Source organism: Prenolepis imparis, unplaced genomic scaffold (genome assembly GCF_030444845.1).
Source record: "Prenolepis imparis isolate NDT839.2.m4 unplaced genomic scaffold, iyPreImpa1.0 SCAF_7, whole genome shotgun sequence".
In the NCBI taxonomy this organism is placed as follows: domain Eukaryota; kingdom Metazoa; phylum Arthropoda; class Insecta; order Hymenoptera; family Formicidae; genus Prenolepis; species Prenolepis imparis.
The window spans coordinates 4,272,165-4,291,933 of record NW_028141165.1 but is presented as its reverse complement, the minus strand read 5'-3'; the positions used below and the strand labels follow the sequence as shown (position 1 = coordinate 4,291,933).

Below are 19,769 nucleotides of genomic sequence, written 5' to 3'. Positions count from 1 at the left end.
GCCTTTCGCCGGAGGAGCCGGAGAAACGACGACAAATGCGTGTCTCTCGTTATTAAATTAAATTTAGTCGGCGCCGTAAAGCAAATCCTGATACATCGGTTTGTCATAATGAAGACAATCGCGTTTCGCAAAACGTCGTGCAAAATGGCAACATTGTGTCGGCGGAAAGCTCCCTCGTTGTCGCAGTGGTCTTAAGTTCAATTGCGAGGGAATGGTCGCGCTGGCAAACTGTATTAAAGGGATTACGAAGGAAAATGGGAAGAATCACGCGCGCGATGCGGGAGCGCGCGTGTACAAATAAAAAAATATAAATAGGGTTTTCTCAACGTGCGTTATTTTGTCGTAACGTCATAATGATCCAAGGATTCGTATAGCAAGGAGCGAAATAAATCTGTAATTTGTAAAACTTAAAGTATATCCTTAATTAAAATCGCATATATATCTCTCTCTAAAACGATTCTCTTAAAAATTATTATAGTATTAAAAATATTCGGCTTTAAAAATGTACTCTATCTCGTTCGGTCTATTCTGATTGAATGTTATCGCGTGAAATTGTTTTTAATGCTTTAACATATTAAATGCACGTCATGCAATGACCATGCCGTCGCCGTCGCGGCGTATGAATTTCTATTCGTGCATTACCCATGCGAGTTTAAGTGCTGTTTGAATCGCGCCCGGTAAAAAGTTGCCCGTTCGTAGGAGGAAATCGAGCGACACGTCTGGAAGAGCGCCAAATGCGGGCATTGTTTTACGAGCGGGAATTCCCGGAGATATTTCGCGCTGTGACATCACCTCTGGAGTCTGGGATCGTTGGGAAAACTTTCGATCCATTATATCTTTCGAGCTCTCTTTGGTTCTGCAACCATTTACGTTAAGCGCGCGAATACTGTTCGAATAAACCGTAACCCGTAAAAAAATTGCAAACTAATCTAAAAGTCGCAATGTGTCCGAAAAAAAGAAACTTTATTATCTTTATTACTATTACACGATTGCAAATTATTAACAAATGTGTGCAAAGTTTTTCCTCTTTTTGCAATTTTTTTCATCGCGAAATCTCAGATTTTTCCGGATATTCAAAATACACCGACCATGTTTTTATATCGTTAGGAAACTGCAATTTTTTTTGCGCGCTGCGCGTCTTTTTCATGGTCAAACGAGCGCACGGAATAAATTGAGCATATTGAGCATGCTCTCGTATCGCGCGCGCTTTGCGTCATTAATGGGCGTATAAAGCGGAATCGCCGGAACCGTAAGTGTGCCACTATGCCAGAGATACGGTCGATATTTCGCGCCGTGATAGAGAGGGGAGGGAAATGCAGCAGGGGAGTTGCATCGGGGCTCTCTAATCGTCGCAGCTTTACGGACGTCGTCGAACAACGCCGGGTTCTGGACGATTCGTCGGCGGCGTCGCGAGACGCTCGCGAGGCAATTCGGAGGGTTTTTCCGTGGCGTATCGATGCCAAATGGCATCGCTATATGGGTCGTTATATGGATACATCGGATAGATTCCTTTTTTTTTGTTTCGATTCGTGGCAAATGGATACCGCGTATTCGCTGTTCGCATCGTCATGCTCGTTATTTTTGCGAAACAACACTTCGTTATCGTGCTCGGATGCATGCATCCGCAACATATATCCCCAGACTCTGTATCTAGGGACCCATCAGACATCGATGTGCTCTATATTTGTAAATGTATTTTTTTTTTGTCTCGCGCTGTATCCGCCCTGTCCGATTATTTCATTAAAATTTTCATTATTCCGTGTGCAGCGTCCGAGTCACAAAACAATCTAAAAATCGACAAATTTTATCGAAATTAAAAATCCGATTTCGAGATATATCGTTTCGCGGATCCAAGCACTATGTGCGAATTATGTATTTCTCATCTCTTCCTTCCTTTCGTAAAAGGCTTGAAAAGGAAGCAGCTACGTAGGCACTTCCTTCCGACCGCGGCCATCACGTAAATATCCGTATCCATTTACATCGTACCATTCCGACGATTTACGCCGCCGTTTTCTCCCATCCGGTGCAACAATTATCGCCGGTCTAAATTACACGGCGAGCCAAGATCGATCGTACTATCCTCGAGGTCGGCGATCCACCACTCCAAAACGTGCACGAGAAACGAGAAGCATCGACTACCATCGTAATGTTACTTTAAAGCATCCACGGATGCAGTTGGCGCTTAGATCCCGTTGACCCCGTTCGATCTTAGGTCGCGATTAATCTGAGCGAGCGGGAACGTCAGCGAATCCGAGCGTGGTTTTAAACAAAACTAGGCCGACAAGTAGTCGAAACAGAGCTTTGGCGCAACATCGCTTTGACTCGCAATTACGACGCCGCGCCGTTTTCCGTCTCTATCATCGATATACGACCGGGTAATTGCCAGGTTACGTCGACCGCAACGAACACCCGTCGGAAACTGAAACATTGAGAGCCGTATCGCTGCCGCACGCGATCATGATGGGCTCGAGCGCAAGCTTTACTTAGGGGGATAACTCGTTCGCAGTAATCGCGTTAGCCTTGAATTTTTGGATATCTAGGTTTCAAGCACTTCTAAATTACATATTATTTGTATCCTTGAGCCTTTAATCTCGTTCAAATTTCTTAAACTTTTCTTAAATCATTGGTTAATTGAAGATTCGATCAAATAAATACAGTACCTTGATCTTAATTTGGATATATGATTTATTGTACGAGGAAAAATGTTATGCAATGTCATTGTCGCGATTGTGATCGCAATTTGAAGCACGCAAAGTTCTAAGAATACAATTCTAGAAAGTACAATGATGAAATTATATAATTGATGAAATTACATATAAATTAAATATCCAATAAATTAATTAATAAAATCTTCGAGAAAATTAGAAGGTAATAATTATGTTAGAATAATTCCATTGAAATGTTACTCTCTTAAAAGGAGCGGAAAATCGTTCAATTAGTCTCGCTGGGATTTCGTAGGGATTGGTCGGCTAATTAACGCGAAGATAATTACGCTAATTACACACAGCTGCAAAGTCGGCCCGGCGTTTCGACGAATTCATGTCACCATGGTCATGTGTGGGACCAACTTGAACAACAGTTGACAGGAAAGCCCGGTGCTTTACCGCAGTGTTGACTATAGGCGAGCTCGACGACGAAGAGGAGGCGGTAACTAGGTTGCCGCAGAGTGACGTCACAATTGCTCTAACCTAACCCACTTCGAGCACGATGCCGTGGCCCACCTCGTATTACGCAAATATCACCCCGAAATTATGTTTCTCTCTCTCTTTCTTTCTATATATATTTGACCCGTTTCTCGTTAGAAGTTGACCTTGCAGTATCTCGTAACGTCATAAAGAACAGCGCATTCCATTCCTGTGAAGGATAGAACGAGGAATGGAGTAACCAAGGACACCGAGTATCTAGGGCTTCGCGAACACATGCACCTAAGCGTCCTAGAATCCGAGAATTCTAGACTACAAGTGGTACACTAAGATCATAAGTTTCGAGACTTCGAGGTGACCCGAAACTCTCTCTTCCTTGATACTCCGGGGTATAATGTAATTAAAAACTTCCGTAGAACGCGAAGCCGTTATAGATATTGTGAAAGAAAGCACGTAAGAACCACGAAGAGAGCGATAATTAAAATTATCTTTAGATTTAAAATCGAGAGATCGTGTCAAAAGCGCGTTGAAGCCTCCCTAAGCGATACGCTTCCCGTAAACGACCAGGTGACATTTACGCGCGCGCTCATTACGTGACAGAAGAGCAAAAAACAAGAGAATAAACGATACAGGGGACGTTATGTAAGCACCATCATTACGGACATCGCGACATCGCGCAGCTACATCCAGTCGGCGAGATAAACGCAATTACATCAGATAATACGACGTGTAACGAGATGACTTGCATCGGCGGCCCCGACCCGATCCATTGCTCTTCTCCCCGATGTAGGTCGGTGCAGAAGCTCGCGTGCTAACTCGCAGTTCACGAGGCCAACCGGCCGCTGACCCTTCGCGCGCGCGACTACATCCCTTAACTTAACGACCGTCTTCCGCGAGCCTCGCCTCGCCTCGTTTCGGCCCGTATCAGCGTCTTAACCAAACCGTTTTCGTCGCGCGGGCCGAGTTCTTCGCCAGGACGATGTACGGCGCGGATCGGCGGAACTACCGGCGTCGGGAAAATCCGTATAAGGGCGCTTCGTAATTTCCGTGACACGCGATCGAGCGGCGCGGCTTGAATTAGTTGACCCTCTCGACGATGAAAGCGCGCGCTTTGCTGAACATGTGTTTCCGAGGATCGTTATTTATTGCCCAATTAATTATGCTTGCCAGAAAAACATCAGGAAGAATGCGTAATAAATATATATTATTTATAGTTACTAAAACAACACAAGCGCGCGCCATTCTTCGGTTTTATATGTTTAAAAAAATGATTTTTTTTTAAATATAAAATTTGTTTAAACTCGATTAATATTTTTTCACAGAAATTAGCTGATTAAAGCGTTAATTCGCTAATTAAATTTGAAAATAATAATATGTTAAAAAATTAAAATAGTAATATGTTGTAAATAATATGTTACAATATCTTATTCTCGATTAATATTTTTTGACAGAAATCAGCTGATAACTGTCAAAAATATTAATCGAGTTTAAAGTATTATAATATATTATTTAAAACATATTATTATTTTAAAAATTAATTAGCACACAAATTAACGCTTTAATCAGCTGATTTCTGTCAAAAAATATTAATAAAGCGAAAATTTGCTAATTAAATATTCTAGTTTACATATTTATATTTATATTGTGTATGTTATAATTTGCTAATTAAATTTTAAAATAATAATATGGTAAAAGTTATAAAATAATAATATGTTGTAAATAATATGTTATAATACCTTATTCTCGATTAATATTTTTTCTTTCTAAAGCTATATCTTTTCGAACGAATCTCCTTCGAGTTTTAATTAATTGTTAATATTATAAGTCATGTATATAGTATCGCGCGCGCGTTATTAGAGTGAAGTTGCCGATGTTTGTAGAATAGCGGCCATTACCGAAACGCCGCGAGTATCAGGCAGTTCGAGCTGCGTCCCGCTGTGATTAATTAGTAAGCATAATCGTTAGAAACGATTTCTAACCTTTGTATTGTAATATTTATCTATCGCATATCATAATTTCAACGTTAATATGTAAGCGTAATTGTTCGAAACGCATATTTCGCATAAAATTCGATGCAAAATCTCTTTTGGCAACATAACCCAACTTAATCTTGTCGCGCGCGCGAATGTGTTGCGATCCGTGGATATATTTATCGTTAATTCTGGTTTACATATTTATATTGTGAATGTTATAATGCGAAATAATAAGATTATTCTAATATGTATGTATTTTATTTGTTACAGGTAGCATTGCGGTACACAGTGCGATTCACGCGTCGTGTCGGGAGTGCCGTGTAAAGTTTCGCGTGTCGGGAGTGCCGTGTAAAGTGTCGGACAATCGTAATTATTCGTATTTTCGCAAGTGATTATCGTGAGTGCTATGAAGGTCGACCAAGAGAGGAGGAGGAGGAGGCCCGGGGAGGCATCGGGCGGCATTGGAGCAACTGTGAGGTATGCAATATAAAAACATTTTTTCTAAACTGCATTATTGAGATATTCAATTATCATATTATATTACATATTTTTGTCGAGTTTAAAGAGAATTATAACATATTATTTAAAACATTATTACTTAAATTTTTATACCAAATTATATTATTTTAAAAATTAATTAGCAAATTGACGCTTTAATCAGCTGATATCTGTCAAAAAATATTAATAAAGTAAAAATTTGCTAACTAAATTTTAAAATAATAATAAAATAGTTATAAAATAAAATAATTATAAAAATTAAAATAAAAATATGTTATAAATAAATCACGTAAATCCACGCGATAGAAATGTAAAAAACCATTTTAATATATAATAACATTTGTGTAGAATTATATGAAGTAATGAATTATTCATTTAATATTTGCATTTGTACTTTGTTTCAGAAAATCCTAGGAGAAACATTGCAGATGTCGAGTCGCGAGTGCAATCTGAGATAAGTGTCGCAGGTACCTTCGAACGTCGCGTGTGACAAGCTGCGAGTGTCGAATTTAGCGACGAACGAACGTCTCGATCTACCCATTGGATTACGCGGTCGGGCATCCGCGATTATTTAAAATCGGCGTTCGTCGCTTCGCGAGTTCGAGTGTTTGTCGTGAGACGTTTCTCCAAACACGTATTTCGCGCAATTTATGATAAATATCGCGGGTACCTGCCGCGTGTGACAAGCCGCGAGTGTCGAATTTAGCGACGAACGAACGTCTCGATCTACCCATTGGATTACGCGGTCGGGCATCCGTGATTATTTAAAATCGGCGTTCGTCGCTTCGCGAGTTCGAGTGTTTGTCGTGAGACGTTTCTCCAAACACGTATTTCGCGCTGTTTGTGATAATAAGTGTTACGGATATCTTAACATCGCGGGATGGATGGCGAGACGGCGATGCATCGACCGGTGAGTCTATTATTTATTTTATTCATTTAATATTTATATATCTGATAAAATTATTATTATTAATGAATCTCCATGCGCAAACTTTTATAATTGAATTTTCTTTGTGTATATATATTTTATTATTCTTATATAAAATTGAATTCGAGCTTCTCTTGCGACATATATCTGAGAATAAAACTGTCAAAGATATGAAAATAACTGAATTTCCCTCAGACGTATTTATTGCAATTTTTATATCGAGAATTGTTACACCGAATTTGTCGCACGATCGGTAACACCCGGATAACATACACACACGTATATATATATATCCGCAGCGAGCAGTAAAATAAATACGCGGAAATCCACCGGCACAGCGCTTCGCGGAGAAGCGAGAGGATTTGTCGCCGGGGATTAAGCGAAATTTATAAAGTTCTCGTTGCACTAAATACCGTTATTAAGTCGCCCTCCACGATCCCGCTTCGAGTTCAGACTCGCCTTTCATGTCAACTCCTGCGCACCGTTTCACCCTTTCAACGCGGCCGCCTTTCGAACGCCAGTAAACTGCGGATAAAGCGAAAGCAACTTGTTCCCCACCTCTAGACTTATCCATTTGGCACTCGCTATCTTGATTCATCGCACCGCCGAAAGCGAGATATCCGTTCCAAAGTTGATTGGGACTCGTTCCAAGGCGGTAAGCGCGAACCTTTTGCGCGATCGCGGAATTTATTTTGACAAGTAAAGTAACGTAAAGTTTCTTTCGCACCGTACAAATTTAAAGAGATTTAATAGACAACGTTTAATTGTGATACAGATGCCTATTATATGTATGCACACATTTATATCTTCATCTAAGTAATTCTCATCGTTAATACAAGTCAACAGACATTTGAAATAAATAGCAAAGCATTTTAATTAATTTGTCCGCCTACATGTGCCTATTATTACTGATTCAGTTCGTGATAAGCGTACCGCTCGCCCCTGCTGTCTGACTTGTATCAACTTTTTTCACTCATTGCTAATCATGCTTTTAAGTCTCGAAAAAATTACCCCACACGCTCTCTAGTCTGGACTAGAAAAATTACGAACCCGCAGCTTTTTAACGAGCGCCCTTATCATCCGCATCGGGAAAGGGCGCGTGCATTAGACACCATGAACGACACCGAGAACGCGCGCGTTTCTCGTTGACCGTATTAATTACACGCGCGATGCATATCGCGCGAGGTGTTGAGCCCCTGGTCGGACGACATTCTCCCCCTACCTCCTCCCATTCCACCCTTTCCGCGCTGTTCTCGTCGCTTTAGGTCGCGTTAACACGCGAGATAACGGCGCGCGTCGCATTCGTCGGCTCTTGGGAAGGAGGTAGTAGAAGCTCGGTCGTAACGAAGTCACGCGCACGGCGTGTCAATTCGGCGCATTTGGCGCGGTCGATGGCGGAGAGTCTCGCCGGCTCGGCTGGCAGCATCGAATAGCAGCGGTGCATGCGGCGAACAGCGCGCACGGGCCATTACATGCCCGTAATACAGTCGCAGGCCCGCTCGCCGTAATGTGAGATATCCTGCGAAATTGTACGCGACTATATTCCACGTCCATGCGCGCCCGGTCGCGGCGTGTAGCCCGGCCATTAAGCCACCAGACACGCTCCGCGATCGTCCATAGATCATCGATCGTGACCCACCCTCGAACCTCTAATCGTGTCGTCCTCGTTCCTCGCGCAATGTAACAAAGATAGATATGGAATGATGGCCTCTCCTCTATTCCCTCCTGTATGAGCGCATTTTTTTTCAACACGAAATTTACATGACACTTTTGGAAAGTTAACATTAGAACGGCCAAGAATTATATCATTTTAAGAATCATAATTCATGCAGGAGATTATATGAAATTTATTGTACATACAAAATTCAAGAATCGAGATAATTCAAAATTTAAGAAATATTTAAAATTAAAATATCAAGAATTGAATAATTTAGTTAATTTAGCTAATGCAAATATATCTTGTTTCGTTTATTCTTAACTTCTATTATTTTTGTCATATACCTATCTAAAGAAAAGAAATTTTCCTAAAATATACTAAAACATCTGGCTATTCAGTTCATTGTGTGACTATTCGGGTAATATCGCTACGTAGAGCATCGAGGAAAGTCGAGAAATCAAGCATCCGCGGATTTCAAACTTTTAAAGATGTTCGTGGTTAGATGGATCAGAAATGCAGAGATTCAAAAATCATAAAATACGAGAGTCGTTTGGAGAGTCGACGATCAAGGAGATCAATGGTCTTTATAGCCGAGAATTCGAAAAGCCAGGAATCCATTGATATACAGCTATAGCTGTAATCCCTCCAAGGATGGTGGAAGCTCAGGAGCTTTGCCAAGATATTGCGAGCCAGCTAAGTCTGTGTACAACGCGTAAAAAGAGAAGACCATCTTTTAATATTCCAAAATTCCAAACTAATAAACATTGTCGAGAAGGACTTGGCATACTCTCATTCAAAGGTCACAGATACGATCGCGTCCTCCCCCTATTTACATGTCGAAACATCCTTCTATAGAACCCGGAGACGAAATCGAAGAAGAGAAGCACTTGAAGCGTCGCGCGGTGTCTCGGATTGCCGCCTCGCACTTCCTGTTTTCCGTTTGAACCGACGACGAAAGAGGGGAGTGCTTTCTACTTGGTTACTCGGTACAATCAAGCGCGAGAGCGAACGCTCGTTGGTGCACCGTGGATAACACTCCTGTGCGACCATTGCGCGTCCTCCACATTTTCCCTTCCCTCCTGCCTGGACCCTCGCGCGTCCTCGTCCATTCCGCCAGCAAATTTCCGTTCCAATTTACCGCAACGTCGTCTCTCCGGCGACGATGCCCCGTAAGAACGACACGGCAGAAATGTACACTTGAATCTTTTGAGCTTTCTCATCGCCTCGAGAGACCTTTGCTCTCTAAGAACGATATTTGAATGGCTGCGTGAATAATTCCGTTTTCTATTATCGAAAAACCAAAAAGTATTTTATTCATATAATTAAGCATTTAAAAATTTAATGAATAAATTTCGAGCGCGGCGCACGAATACTGAGAATATTGGATTATATAATTTAATTTAATCATTAAATCTCCTGATCAGAAACGATAGAGTAAGAGTAAACCGATTATCATTCAGTCGTTAAGAATATATGTTCCAATAGTTTAATTAAAGAGTTATTATCTTTAATAGTTAAATTAAAGATATCAGAAATTTGAATCAAGCTTTATTAAATTCTCCATGTTGAAAAGTAGCATATTAAAATTCATGCAGGAAATTATTTAATTTTTTATAACGATTCTGAACGGAACTTTTTTACTAAAACGGAAGATACAATTTATTACTTTTTAATCTAATTAGATTTAATTATAAACTCCTCTAATTTATTTATGTACCTATATCTGGAACGATCCCATTTTTATCATTTGTCGAGAAAATGAAAAATTTGTACAAAGAATTTTTTTGGCGAAATATTTTTCCTCTTAATTCTTTCATAATCTTTGTAATAAATTCTAAAGCGAATCGAAAGAAATAAAAAAAACATTTACGAATTAGTTTGACCGCGACGCTGCTGATAATGAAATTGATTTGTAGCCATAGTTGATCATCTCATTCGTTTCGCTTGCTATTAGCTCGCTTCCTATCGCTTCGCTTCTCTTTTTTTTTTTTCCCCACTTTGATGTCCCGAGGGATGACTAAATAATAAACAGATAGCAACGTTCGCGTCTCGCAGAATGCCCTGAGAAGGAATTATAAATGGATGAGATGGTGTGCTTCCTAAGTTGATCTTTTTTGATGCTCGCGGAGGTGTGGATCGCTTTAAGCGACGCTGTAAAATGGGATACTCGCTTGCAACTTCGGATCTATCATCGCCACTATAATAATAATCTTTTATGCGCAACCGCGCTCTCGAAAGCTCTATTGTTGATGAGAATCGCTGCTAAATGAATAACCATGCGTATAATGCATAATACAGGTCACACAGAGTATGTCGCATAATTTCTATTAATAATGTAATATGCTTTACTATAATAAATTTTGGTTTCATCGTAATCGATAAATATATCGCGAAATCTCAATTTCATAGATATATCTAAATTCGTAAATATATTTAAAGATTAAATTTACTTTACGGCGTTGATATACGTATGGATGCCACTTACTGACTTGAAATCGAATCGTTTTATTTTTATTTATCCATCGTGTAACGCGACTCGAAAGTTGTAATTAAACAAATACATACTCTAAATAAGGGAGGCGTATTTGTATGGCGTTAATTAATTTAAAAGCGTATACCTGCGTATTTGTACGATAATGCATTGATAATATTAGCATTGCAGCATAACATAACCGATATTTGCATGTTTGGATTTCACATAGCTCATAGATCCGTGCTTTGCGCGATTTTTCGTCTATTCCTACGTACGTACGTCACTTCAGAATCCCGAATAGATGACGGCAGAAGCAGCTTTGAAATATTTACTGATTTAACGCTACTAACTTTTTAAGATTTATCGAATTTTAATGCAAGTTGTGACGTTTCAATCACATTGTCGAGCCATTCATGATGTTTTATTATAAGTATATTATATATATGGTATATTATATGATATATATGATGTGTATTTTATAAAATAAAATATATTCGAGATACACCACAAATAAAATACGATTGGCAGGGTTTTACAAGATTCGTACTAATGCATACATCGATTTTCCTTACGCGCGTAGATAGACATACATATATATACGGAGTGGATCTCGCGGTCTCGCGATACGAAAACGGAGATCTGAACTGATATGAGAAGGCATTAAATTTATTCGCGAAGACTAAGGCAACAAATTCGTCGCGACATGCATTATTCATAGGTCCGACATTCCGTTGAATCCCACTGGATCTTTGCGTGGATCTTGTCCTATATGAAATTTTCGCGCTGACATGCGAGTCAAAGGGAATCCCCTTAATGAAAAATAACGCTCCGGTATCGCTCCAGGGCGGTTAATATCATTCATACGCGGCAGTAATTATTTCACACGAATCCCGTTTTAAATAAAATTTTGAAGAAAGCACTCTCTCTCTCCAGTAAAGTATTTTTTTTCTGTTGCGCGCTCGCCTCTTCGCTGTACAGAATTTAGAAATTTACGTGCGTGTATAAAACGTAATATCTTGAAACAAGATATCGATATAACTCTTTCTCTCCCTCTCAGAGATAACATAAAATACAGAGATAGTGCACATAAAATACTCTGAATCGTGTCTTTCTGCCATTTATAACATAGCGCTTAGATAAGATTTTGATAAGAGAATAATTTCATGTCGCTCAAAGAATGTACGTATAGATGAAGAAACATGCGCATAAACCAATCGATATATGTATATTTTTTCGTTCTTATCTTTACCAGAATTTTCACCAGAATAATTATTATTCTTTCTCGCTCTTTTTCTCTCTTTTTTTTTTCTCTAAACTAACAACGTGAATTACATTTGCGCTCCGAGGAGAATCCACGGCCCCCATGACCCGCAGGCTCCTGACTCACTCCCCCAGGATAGGACAATTAACTCGACTGAATTGTCCGTTAAAAGGTCTCGACACTGACGGCTCAAGGCGATCTCCCTTTTAACGAATACAAAGCTCGTCTTTTCGTGCCAACGCGCGCGCGCCTTTACAGGCGCCGCTGTCGTTTTAAAGCATCGTCAGAATCGCTCGAATATCGAAATGGTGCGGAATAGTCGCGGAAAGTTAAATAACGGTGCCCCGATTGTTTCGAATCTCCCCGAGTTTGATTTCGAACGGCGACGAGAGAAAATTGATGAAAATTTAACCCGCTTCACGCTCAATTAGATCATTAAATAGATCCAATTAATAAGTCAACTCTCAACTTATAGCTCGATGAAAAATGCAATTAAACAATTTTCTCGCGTTTTTTTTTTACATTTTACGTTAATAAAAAGATTGTATCGTAGCCGCGTTCACTTCTTATGCAAGAAATCGATAATGCAGCAGCTCTCATTTCTCTGAGAAGCTAATGATGATAAGGCTGCTATAACTTACTATAACGGTGCAACAAACGCGATAATTTGTATCAATCTGGGAAATTATTCCGACGAGTTAGCGAAACGAGTAGTCTAGTTCATAGTGTGAGAAAATGCCATTATTTTTTGCCAGCATCTGCTAACGAGGAAATATCCGAGTATTTCGAATTAAATGCAAAATTAATGCGACGACTCTGCTCTAATTGCGAGAAGCAGCGATTTCGAGCACGCCTCTCGGAAGGAGCGAGCATCTACTAATTATCTCCGCGACAGTTATCCGACAAGAAAATAAGCAAGCCGCTCGTTCTCTCTCTCTCTCTCTCTGTCTCTGTCTCTCGCTCCCCTCTTCCAGTTACGTTAATGCGTTTCTTCGCGAGGATTTTTGCCAGCCGCTCGCAACAAATACCCTCGAAGACGAGTAATTTCCGTCGCTGTCCCGAGAGCCCGGCGCCGCATCCGAGCAGACACGATGACGCTTCCGCGCAGCGAGACTGCGAGAGCTTCGCAGACGTCGCAGAAGGACCGATCCGTTGGGGAAGCGACGGAGGCGCCGGATCCCCTCGAACTCCATATATCTTGTTGATGGATGTTGTTAGGGTCCGGCGATTGTACGGCGTTTCTCTCTATCGCGCGCACGGCGCACCGCATGCCTTTCTCGTCTTAATCTCGTAACGTCGCCCTTAGTAGCTGAGTTTGCATTTCTGTCGCCCGTAATTGCTCCTGAGACGATCATCTCGAGACGGGACAGGATGGCGAGAGTCTCGGAGCTTTCGGGATGAAACGTCGATGTTAGATATCAAGGGCCGGATTAGAGCGGCATTCGCAGAGCTCTCTATGCCCCTCTTAATCCATACATGCGGTATATTTGATTCATGTCGCGTCTACCGGGATCTTTAGATCTTGTGAATTTAATAATTAACGGAATTTTGAATCTCAATATCCTCGGAACTTTGCTGTTAAATATTAAAATATCGTACGCGGGGAATCAGATTCGTCTCGACAAGCGAAAGTTTGCAATAAATAATGTTATATATACATATATATATAATGGTCAATAAAATATTTAATATTTAAGATACCAAATTTTATATTTAACTTCAATTTCAATATTTACGAAATTTCGTTAGTTGCTGATTCCTTCTCTGATACTTGATGATTCCAAGAGCCCCCTGCTATCCAAAGTTACGATTGTCTGTGTAATCCAAGCCTACTTTAGGAGCTTTTCGGACTAGAATATTCGCGGAAGTTGCTGGACAAGCAATCCGGCCTCTATTCCTCGTTTGTGCGATCAATCCGAAGATCGATGACCGCAAAGACCGAGCAAAGCTTCGTAGATAGAACCGGGAATTTCATGATTTTCGAGGATATAGCTCGTCCGCCGCGGCTCCCGTGCCCCCGTATCTCTATCCCTTACAGGCTTCGCCAAAAAGTAACATCGTAAAGATCGAGATAATCCGGAGCACTACGTTTCTTAGGGTAACCCTGCGCGGCTCCCACGATATCCCGCCCACACAATCCCGAGACGTCCGCAACCGGTAAATATCCCGCGCTGTCGTTCGGTATAAGAGAGCGGAGAAAAAGAGTCGGCTTATATACGTTGGTCCTCTCTTATACGCCGCCTTCGAGTTTTTCCTCGCTATCTCGCGCGCCAATGGTCCATCTACCAAAGTCCAAACTCACGTTCGAGCGAGTATCCCGGAAGAATTCGATACAATACACGTTTCGCGAAGAGTAATTCTGAAAATCGAGTGTCAGACTCTACTTGCGTATATCTACAAGTGCTCGTACAAGTTTACGATTTAATTATTTGCTACGCGCTACAATAAATTTTGTGAATATCGAAATTAAGGCTAATTAAAAGAGACGCAAAAATACGTATTTTTTAAAATAATATTGACAGATGCATCGAGTCCCAGAAATGTCACAATTTTTTTGAGCATTGAATCGCGACAACTAGATTTGATGGAATTTTTCACTCGTCAACTGATTAAGTCATCAGCTGCTATGATCTCTCTTCGTTTTTACTTTCGATCGATTGCCTTTCGCTGCTCGTTTTCATCTCATTCTTGGTAGCAACAATGATCCCGCGTCTCGGAAAGAGGCTTTCACGCCGGGTATCGTCGAGAATGGCGGTGTGATTTACGAGGTCGGCGAGGCGCAATAAGTTCCCGCGTCGATAAATCGAGGCCGAAACGGAAGGCGATAACTTGTTTTGGCGCTTCTCTTTCGCCGAAACTCCGGGATTCAGCGAGCGTTGCGATTTCGCCCGGTAATATCGCAAACAGAAGAAAAATCGAGCCGACTCCCTCAAGTGTCGATTCGAATGACGCGGCGAGATATCTGCAAGATTTTCACCCTACGCTTCTTTTTCGCGAGGCACCATGCGTTTATCATGCACTCGACAAATCGCGCGAAGATTAGATCGAAAGACTCGAAAAATCATAAGTATACCGAGCATTAGACAGGCAGGTTGAAAAAAAAATTAATCCACCCTAAAAAAATGCCCAACCTTTTTCTACATCGCGACTAATTTAATAAAAGTTGGCGGAGAGTTTGCGGGGCCATTAAATTCCTTCGGACCGCCAAATTAATTCCCTAGACTCTCGTCTGACTCGCGTCGTACCCGTCGCGAATTAAGCTTCTCTTCAGCTCGCCGGGAACGTACGGGCTGAACAAACGGTTGGCCAATTATGAATTCTCTCTTTCGGCGCGACGCGCCGCTCTACTCGCGGCACACTATTTTAGTGAAGCTCGAGCGCCCGGACCCGACCCTTTTCCCGACCGATATCCAGTTAACTTGACCCTGTGCATGGCCGCCCTTCGCCGACAGAACAGCTAATTAGCATGGAAAATTTGCATCTGTGACAAGAAACCATCTGGTCGCCCGAAAGAACAACACGTACATTTCTTCCGATAGAGTTATTAGGCATATAGATTCAGATTATACAAGGAATATATTTCATTCCGACGATTGTAAGCGACGGAAATAATGTAATCGGTCGTAGAGGCAAAGCGTAAAATCCAAGCGAACAGTAAAGTCATCGAACAACCGTACCGCACCGTTCGTATAGAGTCTTATATAGATTTATAACTGGATATACTGATATATAAATCTCTCTCTCCTCCCGGATCGGTTCTACGCGAACAAGTAGTGAGATCGGAAATTTTTTTCCTTCATACGATTGTAAATTTTACGCTGGCTCGTCAATGGATTTTATTCCCCTATAAATCCCTGGATCCGCGAAATATATATATCCGCGATTTTCGAATTTACGACGTTTTTCGTTAGATGTACGATTCACCTCGAGGTCCGCGGACAATAAAATCGCCGTCGGAGCATTTTGGTCTCACACGAGCAGCTTCTTTCCGAAACGGTCATGTGTTCATTCGCACTACTGTCATCGAGAACGTGACGCGACGTAACGCGACGCTTTTGCACGCGCTTTGCTCGAATAATCCGGGACGATTGGATGACGGCTGCGCGTGACGAGGATTTAATATTCATAATTCGCGAAACGTAAACCGCCGGCGGATAATTTTGTCGCCGCAGAACCGTGGACCCCCGCGTATTATGCCGCTCGTTCTGTAATCTTCTTCTTAGCGGGCGCTCGTGAACGCGCCCATATGCCGCGTCTCGCCTCGGGTAATGTTTAACAAAACGGTCCCATCGCCCGCGGGTGAAATGCAAATTTATCGCCACCTGGCGAAAAGGAAAATAAAAAAAAAGTACCACGGGCGGACGGAAAATAAAAAAAAGAACGGTCCTCCCGCTGCGCGCTTGCCCAAAGGTCGACAGCCGGGGAGAATTGGGAGGGAAAAAAAAAAGAGAGAGAGGAAAAGAGAGAGGAAGATGAGCGAGAATAGTGCCGGATGCGAAGGTGATGTGGAAGACTAAACTGCAAAATGGCGCGGAAAATGAAAATTTGGAAAGAATTAAAAGCTCGCGTACTACATGTAGAACCGTCTGATTCATGAATCCGCACCATATCCTACGTTTGAAATGAAAATCGCAAATACAATTAAAAGTATAACAAGAACGGTGACATAGAAATCGCCTGCAATATCGCCGCGTTCAAATTGTCGCACGATTTCGCTTTATCGAGAAGTCGACACGGATTGAAAAAAAATCGATAGCCTCGTGAATTTATGCGCCATTAAAAATTCGGTTCGCGCCGTCAATAGCAAGTTGCGAAGGGAAAATATTAGCCCAAGGCTTTTGGAACTCCCGCACGCTGCCGCCCCGTTGAATGTTGGGGAAGTTAATGCCTGAATATTAATTATGGCGGTCCAGCTGGCTGCGCGTTGGCCAATGTTTTGTTTCCGTCTCGTTGTTTTGTTCGGTCGCGCGCGGCGCTTCGGAGCGCGCCGTATGGTCGTTTTCCCTATACGTTCCAACCGGTAAAGCGTTAAACTCGTCCATTGTTCGGTTCACGAGAGGCACGTATATATACGCGGACCCGGAAATGCGGCTTTTCCCAACCCACACGGGGCCGCCGCCGATCTTATGCTTTATCTCGCGTTCCTCCGATAGTAACGGCGGTTCAGCATGGCATCGACTTGTCGACCTTACCGGGGGAACAAGAACGCCCATCGAGATAATATTACACGCGTCTCATAATTTCTGCGTCCCCTTTTTCCCGGGGGAAGAGCCGGCGATAATTTACGATGCGCTCGAAAACCCAGGGGCTTCGCGGAAGAAAGGAATGTTCACTTTTGAGGCTCTGCGAAAGAGAGAAAAAAGACGGATGCAAACGCACGTATAGAGTCGAGAGATCGAATCTCTGGAAAGAGGATTAGGTGTCGCGTTATCAACGTAATGTAATCGTTCAAAACCAAAGATTTCCGCGAGATGCTAAGAGATTCGTATTCGCTAACCTTTGACCACCCTTGCCCTTTTATCGCCGCAGCGCGTCAATCATCATTTATTACCGGTTACCTTTACGAGGCAACAACATAATCGCCGCCGTAATATTACGGCCGACGAGAGTGTGTTCGGGACGTAAAGAAAAAAAAAAAAAAAAAAAAGGGAAAAAAGGGTTTATTGGCCGTTTGCGCGCGACGCGGGACGCTGTTACGGCAAATGACCGCGCGTCGTCGTCCGCGATCCCGTTTACGGAGACGATCGCGGATCTCATCTCGCGCCGTGCACGAGAAGACGAGAAATTTTCCTGGGATTTCCACGGGATAATGCGCCCGGCGGAAAGGATAATGCACCTGGGAATACGCGGGACGGGAAGGGCATGATTACCCGTTTGCCTTTCCTTCCTACCGGGTGTCGCGGAGTTACTCCGGGACAGGATTTACGAGACAGCTCGTAAAGCAACCGATAAAATTTGAATTTTTCCCGGTGTCGTCGCAAGAGTGTCTCGGGGTTGTATATTGACATTCGTCGGGCGAGCGTTAAAATTAATATTAATCGTGCGAGGTCAAATATCGCGAAGTACCACAAATCAAATCGCACGAGCTGCCCTTTCGGAGATAAGAGTTTATCTTCGCTTGCGATAGAGTCTCTGTAAACAACTCGTTAATTGATTTTAATTTTTCGCGAGGGAAAAGTTTTAATCTCTATTTATTGTTAATCTATGTTAGAGATGTGAGAGAAAAGGGATAAAAGAAGCGTCCCTCCCAGTTTATTATGCTTAACAATTAAAGTCGCGAAGATTGAATTGCGAGGCAGCCCCGCGTTATCAAACGGCAAACGGAGATGACGAATTAAAAATTGGTATTCGGCCGGTGATTAAGCGTACCGGCTAAGTGATCGAAATATCCGGACGATTCGAAGGGCAAACTTTATGCAAATGTTGGCACAATTTCGGCGTAATCGGCGCCCAGCGCGGCTAAATTGACGCATTTGTCGAATCAACGCGAAGCGGAAGCGGACGCATTTCCGTTGCCCTGTAAAATCGTCGGCCCTGCAAATGACCGCCTTTCGCGAGAGCTTTTTGCGTTCTAGTCCATAAAAGTGGGTAGGAAATTGCGCTTTGTGTGCCTCGCGCTATTAGCACTGACTTCTCATTACTTCTTTTCGCGGCTGGGTCGCCTGACGCTTCGCCGCGGGATGTTACATTTTAAACCTTTCTAGTCATCCTCGCACATCGTCGAAATTACGTTAAAAGTCTACCGTCACTCACGCCATCCAATGTGCAGACATGCGGTCGTGAGACTTATCGTACGAAATGACGCAAATAGGATGAATAATGGAATGAAAAAATTCCAGAAAAGAAATAAATTTTGCTAATAAATGACTGCTGCGTTATACGTACGTAATTTTGCATATAATTTTTTTTCTTTTTTCTTTTTTGCGTATTCGCTCAGTTCTGCGTGATTTACAGACAAGTTGAATAAAATTGCTCATTAATAAAATTAAATTGAAATTAAAAACAATTAAATCAGAATTAAAACCAATTAAATGAAAATTACATTTATTCAACATCGTTTTCGAACTGCGCGTTTTTATATCTGTCCCTTCACTTATTCGTATATACTTTTTACGCACAAGCATGCAAAAATATAAAATAATTAATATCACATGCAAATTTGCGATACGTGCGGGACGAGCGCAAAGTAATGTTATTGCAAACAAATTGATGACGTGATGCAGTTTAAAACGCGATAAAGTCAAACAGCGGACCGTTGACCGAACAGTGGAACCCGTTTCGATCCGTTTCCGATGTGTTCACGCGTTTATTAGCTCGCCTGTTCATTCCAATTTATTAACGCGTTTATTAGTTCGTAGGAAACAGTTGAGAGAAACCAAAATGCGCGTTTCGCCGCTCGAAGATGGTCGCGAAAATGAAAAGTTATATACAAAAGTAATTCCCTCGACGAAGAAATACGACTCGAATAGCGAAATTAACACTCGACGAAAAAATGCATCGATATTATAATTATGAAATTATATAAAGAAAATAGAAATTAAAATTTGAAAATTAATTAACGAAATTTTCAATGTCGATATTAAATTAATAATTTTGATTGGAATTACATTACTTAATTTTTATATTCTCCGCCATCTCTCGTACTATCGAATGCATCGCATATTATTGAAATATCGCTTCGTTGGAGGTGCAGAGAGATCGTTCGATTTTTCTCTCTTCTCCCCCTTCCCTACTTTTCACCAGCCAGCGGGAGGGACTGCCGCCCAAAGAAACGCGATTGTTACACTCATTTGCATGACAGAAGGGTAAACAGGGGTAACGAGATTTGCGGGATGG

The 19,769-nt window shown here is 41.8% G+C and overlaps 2 protein-coding genes across 6 annotated transcripts in view; one reads left to right on the top strand and one right to left on the bottom strand.

The window, feature by feature from the left end:
- The window catches only part of LOC145938166 (PHD finger protein 14), a 243,433-nt gene that overhangs the window by 74,246 nt on the left and 149,418 nt on the right, over window positions 1-19,769 (top strand). For both annotated transcript variants that reach the window (XM_083041584.1, XM_083041583.1), the window contains exons 5-6: window positions 5,387-5,593; window positions 6,019-6,524. The gene's annotated coding sequence lies outside the window, so the exon portion shown is untranslated. The remainder of the gene's footprint in view (window positions 1-5,386; window positions 5,594-6,018; window positions 6,525-19,769) is intronic.
- The window catches only part of Fas1 (fasciclin 1 Fas1 domain-containing), a 226,998-nt gene that overhangs the window by 122,621 nt on the left and 84,608 nt on the right, over window positions 1-19,769 (bottom strand). The gene's annotated exons all lie outside the window — the stretch shown is intronic.